Source organism: Stegodyphus dumicola, chromosome 6 (assembly GCF_044657685.1).
Source record: "Stegodyphus dumicola isolate Sdum_Otavi_A_Nest chromosome 6, ASM4465768v1".
Lineage (NCBI taxonomy): Eukaryota > Metazoa > Arthropoda > Arachnida > Araneae > Eresidae > Stegodyphus > Stegodyphus dumicola.
In genome coordinates, this window is record NC_140773.1 from 38,746,715 (window position 1) to 38,758,807 (window position 12,093).

Genomic DNA, 12,093 nt, shown 5'->3' on the forward strand with positions numbered 1-12,093 from the left:
AGTATTAGTCCTCAGATTTGCAGTGAGGACTAGCTAAAACAGATGCAGAAAATTCTGGTTGAAAATATTTTCCTTGTGTGCACTCTGGTAGCAATGGCAAGCACAGCTCTGCTAGCTTTTTTACTATAGTACTACTTTTTTACTGTTTTTTACTTGTTTACTTTTTTTACTCATCTGAAGAATCGGAGAATTTAAATCGCTGGTGTTTTTTTTTTTTTTTTTTTGTTGTTTCCGCACCAAATTCTGCACTTTTCGATGTCTGAAAACTTCATAGCCAACTTTAACTTTTCTATGCCTTTTTCACTGAAAATTTTAAATTTCCGTTATCACTCATAAACAATAATTTAACATAAAGCAAAAAGAATGAATTAAATAATCGTTTAATGTTAGATTAAACATCTAAATGTTCTAGCAGCATTTATTTGCTCATGTATAATTATCGAAATATTTGATGTAAAATTAAATTAACAGTCATGGCTACATTATTTTATAAAATTCTGCAAATTTCAGATATTTTGCAATAATTTATTCAATAAATAAATCAAATAGAATTTTTATGGTTTCGAATTGTAGGATTATACTATTTCATTATTTTTCCACTGCAAAATTAAGGTGACCGAATAGATTTTGAGAGCATCAAATTTGTATAAAAAAAAATGCAGTTAAATGTTAAAGCAAATATATATTATATCCTGATATGATTGTTAATTTTTGAATTTTTTAATACATGCATTCCTATTTTTAAACAACTAGTCTGGTAATTAAAATAATGTTAAGATTCAAAAACCAAACTACCAACTCGTACTAATAATTTATGGATAAAAGTACTAAAAATGGAGATGTTACTATATTTTAAAAATATTTTGGTACTGATGTCATTCATAACAGCATTTTCCATGTTCTATTCAGCTTTCTAAATTATACAGTGAGAAAAATGAGCAACAAGAACACATAATTATAGAAAATATCATACTTGTCGATGCAAAAATTTAGAGACCCTGGTGAAATTGCCAAAGTTCTCAATAATCTGGGGCTTGATGTGATGCAATCATTTTGTTCAGTTTGATTCATTTTTTCATATTACATATGTCATTTATCCATATCAGCCCAAAACCAAGAATTTGGCACCGTTTGTACACCTTCATCAAATTCAGCAATGTAAAAGAAACTCTTGAAAAGCTAAAATAATTATTTTAGGTATTTTAGGTAAATTTAAAATAGATCAAGTCTTAAAATAAATAAAAAAGCACTATTTCATTCAAAATATTTCAGGTTCAAAGCATAAGTTTAGAGAAGAACAATTTACAAATAGATTTGAGTTTTAATACAATTTATTCCTGTGTTCTTATTAAATACGCATTACTGTTCTTTTTTAATCGATACAGATTTAAGTTTTGGTAGAGGGATAATTTTTTTTTACTTTGGTGTAATAAAGGCGTTTCTTCGAAAACATAAATTGGAAGAAATATTCTTGATGAATACTTACAAAATAATCTCTCTCTCTCTTTATTTATTTATTTATTTATTTTTAAATCTTAAATGATCATAAACAGCGTTTTTGTTAAAAATGCTATCTGTAAAATTTTCTTTAGTAAACACCAGCAAAATGGAAACTGCCCTAACATATTTAGAATTTTATTTATTTTATTAATGTATGTATAATGATGTATCTAAGTATGAAATCAATTAAAAATCAGCTTGCCATTTAAAAAAAAGCCTTGCTTTTATCAATTAACCCAAGTACATTTAGAAACAAATTTAATTGGTTTAATTATTCAGAGACTACTTTTAAGGAATGACTATATAGAAAATATTTCATATGAAATAAAGTTGCAACACTTAACTAATAGGATCACGTTCATTATTCTTTGCAGAACTTTATTGACATAGCTAATTTTATCTGCATATACATGTTTATGAATTAAATGTATATTCAACTGAGTAAAAGGAAATAATTATTTAATTTAAATTTTGTATATTTTGCTCTTTAAACAACCTGTTATTAGTAGTATATTCTGAGGCAGGAAAATGATGTTCTATTTTTATTGCATTGCATGATTATTTTCGTGTTATTTAAAAAAACATTAGGCAAGCCTTGTGAAAACATAATCGAGTATATTTAGTTATCAATTAAATAAATTACATCATCAATTAAATAAATTACACAGACATCAGAAGTATGCAACCTGATAATGTAATGAAAGTATGTAGCATTTATGAAAAATTGTGGCTCGAATTGAAAGAACAGGAAATTTCTACAAATATTCTCATATTTAGAGTTGATTTTGGACTGACATCACTTTCATGAATTATTAGTTTTTTCTTCTTGATTGGTATGATGTCTCTTTCATCACTTGAGTATTCGTGATACAATTCTGCTTCAATAGATGATAAATTAGGGGAGATCTCACATCGACTAGACTTCATGATGAAATCCATAATTAACAATTGCCTGTTGTTTTTTTGTCCCCCTAAATCTTTTTAAACATCCGTATATAGATTTAAACACTTACTAAGCTCCCCTTGGAATCGGAGATTTCATTCGACATTTGTGTCATATTGTAAAAAATGATTACCTAATTTTCTTCCCAATTCAAGTCCTACACTGATGACTTTAGCTGTGAATGCAGCTGGTTCAGATTGGTCTTCATCATGTTTATTTGTTTCATGAATCATGTTAACTAACTCATCCTCATTTAGTTCTTCATCAACCATTATTCCTTTAATATATGCTTGAGCTAAATCCTCAAAACCTTCTCCTACTACAGTTTGAGCCAATTTAGTGATCTGAGAATATTCACACTCTAATGGTAATCTATCATTCTCATCTTTAGCAACATCCAGCGTATTGCTTTCCACAGCATGCGTTGAGCATTGATTGTTTAATCTGAGTATATGACAGTCCAACACAATCTAAGATTGTAAATTTCTTCCAAGCATCCATAAGAGTAAGATTCATTATTCTCCATTTTTTCTAAAATATACCTAAAGGTTTGTTTGATATACACAATGTTGTAAAAGCCAGAAAATATTACTTGATTCAATGGCTGTAATAAAGAAGTTGTATTTTTTGGGCAAAAAGACTATTTCTACTTTTTTGTGTTGTAAATTTTGAAGATGACCAGGTGCATTATCTATTAAAAGAAGAGTCTTAAAAGGCAATCCTTTTTTACCTAAATAATTTTTGACATCTGGGACAAACATGGTAAGAAATCATTCATTGAACCTTATGGCAGTGACCCGTGCTTTCCTGTTAGGCATCCAATAAAAGGGAAGGTTATTTATATTTGTTCCTTTAAATGAACATGGTGTTTTTGATTTGTTAATAACCAATGGTTTCATTATATAATTGCCTGAAGCATTGCAACAGAAAAAAATTGTATGACTTTTCACTACCTTATGACCACTAGCTGATTTGCAAGGTACAGTCAAAAGTCGTTAATTCGGACACCTATAATCCGGAATGATCTATAATCCGGACCTCAAAGCTAAAAACTTTCTGCGCATGTGCCGCGTTAGCACATGCGCACAGGCGTTTTACGCGAGCGCGTAAGAACTTGACTACTGCGCATATGCGTGTGAGCAAGCGCAGAATACGTTTTCGCCTGCGCGTTTAATGTATAACGGACGGTGTAGGCTAAAATTATCTAATTATCTATTTCAGTTAATGTTAATGATTGCGTTGTTCCTTAATCTTCGAATAGGATCCCGCTTATTATTTTTTGCAGACTGTAAGAGCAATTTTATAAAAGTAAACTTGAACTTTCGATTATGTCAAATAGAATTTCCGATGCTGGAACTTCCAAAGGATCTACAAAACGAAAGTATGTTTCAATGTCCAACAAACAAAAAGTGAAATTGCTGAAAAAAATGGATAAAGACATGAAGAATGTGACAGAGAGGTTAGTGAAAACGAAAAAATTTCCATTGACCAGTTAGTCGGTATTCTCGGCACAGCAATTAACGGGACTTGAACAGCAGAACTCTTTAACTGAAAAGAAATTATGTCTGTTTATAGAATTAAAGAGAAAGTATTAGTATCACATAAAATGAAGCAACTTAAACAACTTACATTGAAAGAAATGTTTAATAAAGTAAACAAATAAATATTAAGCTTTTTTTTTTGTAAATTTTGATACCCTTTAGATCATAATTGTTCTTTATTTCATAAATTACGGTTTCATATTTTTAATTTTAGAATTTCTGCATGCCATCTTACGAGATTTAAACTGATGATCTATAATCCGGAAAAATCGATAATCCGGAATCACCGAAGTCCCGACGAGTCTGGATTAACGACTTTTGACTGTATTTTTTTTTTTTTTTTTCAGAACAACGTAGACACGTCAGCATTGAAGATCTGATCAGAAATGTAGGAGATCGTGGCAATTGATTTCAGCAAATTTTGCTGGATATTGTTGTTACATTCGAATCAGCAGATGCACTTTCTCCTTTCAATCTTAGATTATGTAAAGAATGCCTTTGTTTAAATATTATTAAATCTCTCAAACCAACCATGACTTGTGGAAAAAGATACCTTTTTTTCATCTGACAAAGTCGATAGTGACCGATTCTTAAGTGCTTTATAAATTTTTAAAGCCTTGTTTCTAATAGCATCAGTATCAATTGGAATCCATTTTAAATTTTCGTCTTCTACCCATATCTAATTCTTTTTCTAGTAGAGTCTTCATTTTTTTTTTTTAATTGTCCTTATTGTGGCTTCATTCATGGAGTAAAATTTAGCAACATTTGTTACTCCTTCTCTATTACATAGATGATCTAATATTTTAATTTTTGCTTCTAATTTCATTTTTGATTTTTTTTTAAAAATCGTTTTGGCATTATAATACTTTAAAAAATTTACATAAATTATAAAAAATGCCACAAAAACTATAAATGTTGAAAACTTGCTAGTAAACATTCAGATATGTAGATAAAAATGATGTAATCCTTGCTGCTAAAATACTGATACTGCATTAGTTCGCGTGAACCATATAATTTAAAATTTTACTGTTATGAAATACATATACATACTATTGAGATTCCCCTAACACGGGGAATCCCCATCCTTGTTGTTGCCACCAGTGTTACCAAAGAAATGAGATTAAAAAATGACTTCAAATGTATGTATTTGCATTTATGCAGCAAATACTATTTTACTAAGTTTTTGAAATCTGTTAATTTTTAAACTGTGTAAAACTGAAATCATGTAAAACAGGTAAGTACTGTATAAATCGAGGGATAGGTGTATTTCCACGAGATGTTAATACATCAAAACTTTAAATGTCTGTACATATATACTTGAAGATGAAATCCTGCAAAGTTGACAAATGTTTTTAGGAAAATGAAAATTAAAATGGAAATACAAATTTAAATTTCAATAAATTTGACTTTCTTATCGTCAAGACTGCACTTGCATTGTTTTAGAGTGGAATTCATACAGAAAAGCTTCTAATTTCAAAATTGTCGTGTAGTTTTTGTAGTAAAATATATTCCTGTTTCTAACTTTTCCAGGTCTAATAAAGAATAGTGCTTTAACATATGGTTAAATAAAATGAAAAGGCATGATCTTTTGTAGTATTTGTAATAATTTGTCTGTCATGTTACCACAAGTTTTTGTTGGTGTTAATTGTTTTTTATTTTCATTTTTTACTCAGAATTGCAGAATTCCAGGTCTTTAAATTTCTAAAAGATAAGCAACAAAGCATAGTATTTAAGAAAAATTTTTATTATTTGCACTTCAAATGCCGCATATGTCAACTAAGTTTAAAGTTGTATATTTTAATACAGAATTAAAAAGAATTAACACCAACGTGCTGCTAATTTGTGTGTGTCCAGTGAATTAGAGGAAAGACCATTCTTAATGCCCATCAACCATGATTTACCAACAATGCGAGAAACAGGCCATCTTTGGAAATCAGAATTTATTTTAGCAACATAAACGTTATTTATACTAGATTTGCATTTGCTGTCATGTAAGTTTTTGATGGGCTTCTGAAACAAAAGAAAATATTTGTTGGTGGTATGATGAAATAAAATATTTGATACTAATACTCTCCGACTGTCATCTAAAATCACACAATCGTTTCCTTTGTTGAAACAATTTATTGTGAATAGGTTTTCTTTTCCTTTTTTATTTGGACATCTGCAGCTTCATTTAGAGTATGCCCTTCCTCGATGAACTAATGTTCAGTTGTAGTGGGTTCCTGGGCATAGCCTTATCCCAGTGTAGTAAGTTAATACTTTTACGAATGTTAAAGAAATAATGTTGCTGAAGTTCGTAAAAATAAAAATTCGAAGAGCAGTTATGGCAGTGAAATGAAATGAAAGCAATTGTGACATTATAATCAGTAGTAATGGCAGAGTTTGCAGCAAATATAAGATGATGAGTTTTGAAGTTAAAACCTAGAGCTAGTTGGAGTGTGAGCAGCAGAGGCAATCGGGGGCGGAGAGAGAAGAAAAAGCCCTTTTCTTCTTTTTTCTTCCCCCTCTCCTCGAGTATTCAAGGCTGAATGGTTCAGTAGTCAGGTGGTAGGCGGGAGCTTGTTGAACTTCTGTTGGCTGGCAGAGGAGTAATCCTATTGGGTGAAGTGTGATTTACAGTGTGCTACGGGGAAGGCCTAGGCTGTTTTCAATCCATACTCCTTTAGAAGGGTACAAAGACACACATCATTTCCAGGTTCCTGGGTTGTACCTTATCCTGTGTATAGCACGTGAAATACACTGGTGTGCAAAAATTAAGGACGAAGTCGAAAAATTAGCATATCAGCTGAACGAAGAGGCAGAGCGGACAGAAAGACCAATCCCGAGATTAAGTAAGGTGATCTACGGTAGCACTTGCGCAGATATGCAGGTAGACATAATGGGGGAGTGTCTGAGTTGTATAAAGCATGTTCTCGGTGAAAGATCAGTATTTCTGGCAAAGAGATTGCACACCGTATAGCAGTTAAAATCACACTGAGTTGCTGCCTCGGCGAGAAATGGCGAATAATCAATCTGTTAGATGACATCTGGATGCTTTTACCCGAGGTCATTGGGAAGTTGGAGGAAGGCCGCCGTGTGACAAGTGTGGCTGCAGAGATCGGAATTGCTCACAGCATCGTTTCACGACTTTGGAGACAATTTAAAATTACAGGAACAGCTATCCGGGGGTTTAGTAGTGGTCGTTCACGAGGAACCACACCTGCAGATGACCGGTATATTGCCTTACAGGCCAGAAGAAACAGGCGGCAGACAGCGGGAGAAATCGCTAGACACACGACGCAGGCGACTGGACGACAGATATCGCGTTTTACCGTGGCCAGAAGACTGCAGGGTGGTGGTCTGTTTGCACGACGCCCTGTACGGTGTGTACCTCTAACGCCTGCCCATCGGAGAAGGCGTTCTCTGTGGTGCCGGGAACACCGGAATTGGAGAGACAATGAATGGGGACGAGTACTCTTTACAGATGAGAGCAGATTCAGTCTGAGTAGCGATTCTCATCGCATACTCATCTGGAGAGAGCGGGGAAGCCGCAATAATCGATCGAACATCATTGAAAGGGACAGGTATGGAGGTGGCGGTGTTAACTTCCGAAGGTTTAGCAAGACGGATGTTGTCTGTTTTTGGTTATGAAAAGTATAAATTGTTAGTGTAACTAACTGTGCGTTCTGTGTCTGGGTGTGAGATGTTAATGTAAAACTGAGTAGCGTAGTGATCAGCTAGTGACTCAGCTTTCTCAGTTTCTGTGTATGTGATCCCAGAGGGGCCATTAAGGGGCAGAATATTTGTGTAGCATCTATTATATCTAGAAGCAGCTTTCCATATACATGATCATCAGTAGAGAGTGATTCTAAATATCTAGACCATTTGTTTTGTGCGTGTACTGACTTCCTGATTCAGCCGATTTAAAATTCTCTTAACTTCTGGGCATCTGGTCCTCTGCCATATTTTCTAGCTCTCTTTCTGTTAGCTAAAAGTTCTCTAATAGCAGGATCTCTGGCCCTACCAGTCAACGGGACCGCCTTGCTATTTTTCAGAGCACGGTTAAGTGTGCTAGTAAAATCTTCGATAACTGCGTCTAACTCGTCTTCACTGTGTATCGCGGGTAACGGGTACTGAGTGTTGTTTAGAGCTACCCAGTTCATAATAAAGGCTCTTTTGTGTGATGTACTATAGCTACTGATATTCACCTCCATTAAAACAGGGTTATAATCAGAGAATAGTTCACGTAATCTTTCTATCCTTGATGGTTGATAAATATTTTTTAGCAGGAAAAATTCAATAATGCTTGCAGATCTATAGCATGCTGGGTAGGAGGGAGCTACAACAGTAAAGTTGGCCGTTGAGGCAAATTGATTAACAATGTGACCATTTGAATTATCATTTCTGCAGTTCCGATTTTTGTGGTGTGAGTTAAAGTCTCTACCTATGATAATTTTATTGTTTAGTTTGGATATAGCCATTAAATCGGCGAAAAATCCTTCTGTGGTTTACGGTTGAGTAACTAGATCGAGACGAACGTGATTGGTTGTAGGGTGTGTGGTATGATTATGATAGCTACCGCCTTCATGGCCGAAAGCTGTTGAACTGTGATTACAAAGTGAGAGATGGAGCGCTTAAGGATCCTCGTTAAGCGCTCCATCTCTCACTTATTTCAATTTTTTCCACCAGCATTTTTTGTGATTGGTTGAAATTCTTTCTTGTCTTCAATCCATACTAATTTAAAGGGATGGCTGAGTGAATGAGGGGCTAGAGGACATGATGGAAAAATTAAATTAAGCCTGCTTCAATATTAATTAGTGATGCGATAGGAATAAAAATTTTAATTTTCCCAATTTTTGGTGCTAAGCTAGGCAATTAGGTATATTACAATAATTAGTTAAAGAATAATTAATTAGTTTTTTGGGTCTTTTTTAAACTGGTGTAAAGGCCCTTATTTTCGTGAGCCCGTCGTAATCGCAAAAATCAAAGCTTTGCGAAATACTTTTTTTTCCCCCCAACTTTACTTAAGTACTTTTAAAATTTTTCAACTTTCTGTTCTGTTCATATAAAATTCGTGAAATTTTCAACTCGCGAAATCACCGATATATTCATTTTTGTGAAAATTACGGCCTGCAAAAATAAGGGCCTTTACAGTAATTAAACGTTTATCAAAAACCTTTATTGTATGTCTCTGAGGATGGTTTTAGGCCTTTTCCTGTGTTCTTCGGATTTGATATGATTTAAAATTGGTATTGTGGACTTGTTTGCCCTGGTTATATCATTGTAGAATTTTTGACTGGAGGAACAACTTTTGGTTGTGGTGGTGTAGGTAAATTTTGACTTGAAGTGTTAACTGCAGTGTTAACTGCATTCTGGACATAATTAGTATCGTTTTCAGGGTCCAGAGGACGAAATATATTTTTCATGGCAATGAAATTTGATGCATCTCTAAGAATTACAGTTTTTTAAAATCTGTTTTACACGGGAACCGATTGTCCGATTTTGATGCGGTTTCCTGCATTCAATAGCAATTTCATGCTCCACAAATTTTATATCTGCATCTCAAATAGGATGCAAGTTGTAGGAAAATGCTTTTGAAAGCAGCAAGCCGCATCAAAATCACACGACTCGAAAGTTAATGATCCATTTTGATGCGTTTTGCTGCTTTCAACTGCAAATGCATGCCCCATCATTTTGATATAAGTTTTATGTCTGTATCTCAATTAGGGCGTAATTTCGCCGGGTTGTCTGTCTATACCAGGGTTTCTTAAACTGGAGTCGCTGGACTTGCAGCAGGGGGTTGCCTAGAATTTTAGCAGTTTTGATATTTCTTTAATTTATTATAATACTTTTACAATTACCAAATATTTTTACATAATACAATACATCTTAAAATAGATATGGCAATACAGACAAAGAAAAAAAAATGAATCCGTTTCGACGCCTTCATTTTATAATAGAAACGTTCATTTTTCTTGCTTTGCACGTGACGCTGTCATTTCATCTGTTACTTATTTAAAATGTTCACATTGTTCTATGTCTTAAAATTAGAAATTAAATGTAGTGACCTAAAACTGCAAGTGTACAAAAGAAAAAATTGACAGTTTCACTCACGCATGTGTCGGATTTGCGCAGTACTTATTGGGTTCCACAGAATTTTTGTAAATACAGTCAAAAGTAGTTAATCCGGACTCGTCGGGACTTTGGCGATTCCGGATTATAGATCATCAGTTTAAATCTGGTAAGATGGCATGAAGAAATTATACAATTAAAAATATGAAACCGTTATTTATGAAATAAAGAACAATTATGATCTAAAGGGTATCAAAATTTACAAAAAAAAAGCTTAATATTTATTTGTTTACTTTATTAAACATTTCTTTCAACAAGCACATGCGTAAAGCATACATTAAGCATAGTCGAAATTAGAAAATTGCAACCAGAAAACTATTTGATGTGTACTTGTGATATTTATAATGACAAGGAATTTGATTTAAATCATATCAAAGACGGAATACATCGAGATGAAATACTACATTTAGTAAGGAATTATAAGCCGAATAAAATAAAAACATTTGCCCTGAAGATAAGGATAGTGCTGACAAATCAACTTCCAGTTCATTGCGCGCTGCGATGTCCCCCCCGCAGAGCAGCATGAAATTGATAAACAGATTTCGGAATGGTTAAGAAACAAAGGATATGCCTTTTTCCATTTTTTGCAGCAATTCCACTTTTTGTTTAATGGACTTCGAAACATACTTTTGCTTTGTAGATCCTGTACATATTAGTAAATATATATCGGAAATTCTGTTTGACATAATCGAAAGTTCAAGCTTACTTTTATAAAATTGCTCTAACAGTCTGCAAAAAATAATAAGCCTGATCCAATTCGAAGATTAAGGAACAGCGCAATCTGCAACATTAACTGAATTAGATAATTTTAGCTCAGCTTATACCGTCCGTTATACGTTAAACGCGCATGCGTAAACGTATTATGCGCATGTGCACAGGCAAAGTCACAGCCGTAAAGGTCTTACGAGCACACGTAAACGCGACGCATGCGCAGAAAGTTTGTAGCTTTGAGGTCCGGATTATGGGTGTCTGAATTAATGACTTTTTGACTGTATTATGGCGTCCTGGGAATCGCAAAAAATTCTCAGTGGTAATAAGGTATTGCAACTGAAAAATATACTATACGTATGTATGCCTTATAGGCTTACCATCCTCGTGGTTAGAATTAGCGTTTGAATTATCCGAGATTTCATGTTGTTTTCTTTTTATATTTAACTTAAAATTATCATTAAAAGCATTAGCAAGGCTATCTAAGGGTTTTTTTAGCATACTGAGATATTTAAAAACACACTTACCCTTAAGGGGCTCCAGTACTTTCAATGTATCACAGTTTGCTTTTGCCGTAAGAGGTGTATGCTGGTCCATGTCCGATGCGACTCGTACAGCATCCAATTGTTGCTTGAGGAGACGAGTATTCTCAATCTTAGCTTCTAAGGGGATGATTTGAGTATGGAACGAGTTAAGAGAAGATTAAGAGACATATCCTAAAATAATATGTCCAATTGTATCAAAATATTAGCAGTTTACAGCTATAAGGTGAATTATTCAGTATAATGATTTTTTAATGTTGACACTGATGGCAAATTGCTGCTAGAAATTCTGTGGTTTAGAGATATATAATCGTCCAGAATATAATATTTCATCACAATTATTCTTTTTCAAAGTAAAAAAATAAAATTTACAATAAAGCTTAGAACTAACATGAAAACTAATAGATAGTTCTTGTAACTATGCAATACATCTGGATTTATATCATAAAAATATTTTTCAATAAATAATAGATCAATAAATAAGTATCTTAATATTTTATTCATACTTACAAGCCAGATGATGGGTAACAGGTATAAGAACACACCTCTATTTTCCATGCAATGCAGAAAAATACATAGTAGCTTCATCTGCCAAACGGTCTAGTACATTTATGCAGCATTGTTGTCTAACAAGACTCCAGGTAACTCGAGAATCATGGGAATATTCCAAGTAAACACCACTTTCCCATTGAAATTTTTAAATTTCAGTCACTTAAATCTAATATCCATACATAATTTACATAATCTT

At 33.3% G+C, this 12,093-nt stretch overlaps 2 long non-coding RNA genes across 9 annotated transcripts in view; one reads left to right on the top strand and one right to left on the bottom strand.

Moving 5' to 3' along the window:
• The window catches only part of LOC146996698 (uncharacterized), a 92,924-nt gene extending 80,916 nt beyond the window's left edge, over nt 1–12,008 (bottom strand). For 2 of the 4 annotated variants that reach the window (XR_015041617.1, XR_015041619.1), the window contains exons 1-2: nt 11,331–12,008; nt 974–1,179 (exon numbers count right to left, since the gene is read on the bottom strand). This is a non-coding gene — a long non-coding RNA (uncharacterized LOC146996698). The remainder of the gene's footprint in view (nt 1–973; nt 1,180–11,330) is intronic. The other 2 variants (XR_015041618.1, XR_015041620.1) reach the window with 1 other exon arrangement.
• Nucleotides 1–12,093, top strand: part of LOC146996697 (uncharacterized) — a 273,301-nt gene that overhangs the window by 92,110 nt on the left and 169,098 nt on the right. For 2 of the 5 annotated variants that reach the window (XR_015041611.1, XR_015041610.1), the window contains one exon: nt 4,332–5,066. The exons of the other annotated variants lie outside the window; for them this stretch is intronic. This is a non-coding gene — a long non-coding RNA (uncharacterized LOC146996697). Of the gene's footprint in view, nt 1–4,331; nt 5,067–12,093 lie in introns of those variants that run through there. 5 annotated transcript variants of the gene reach the window in all.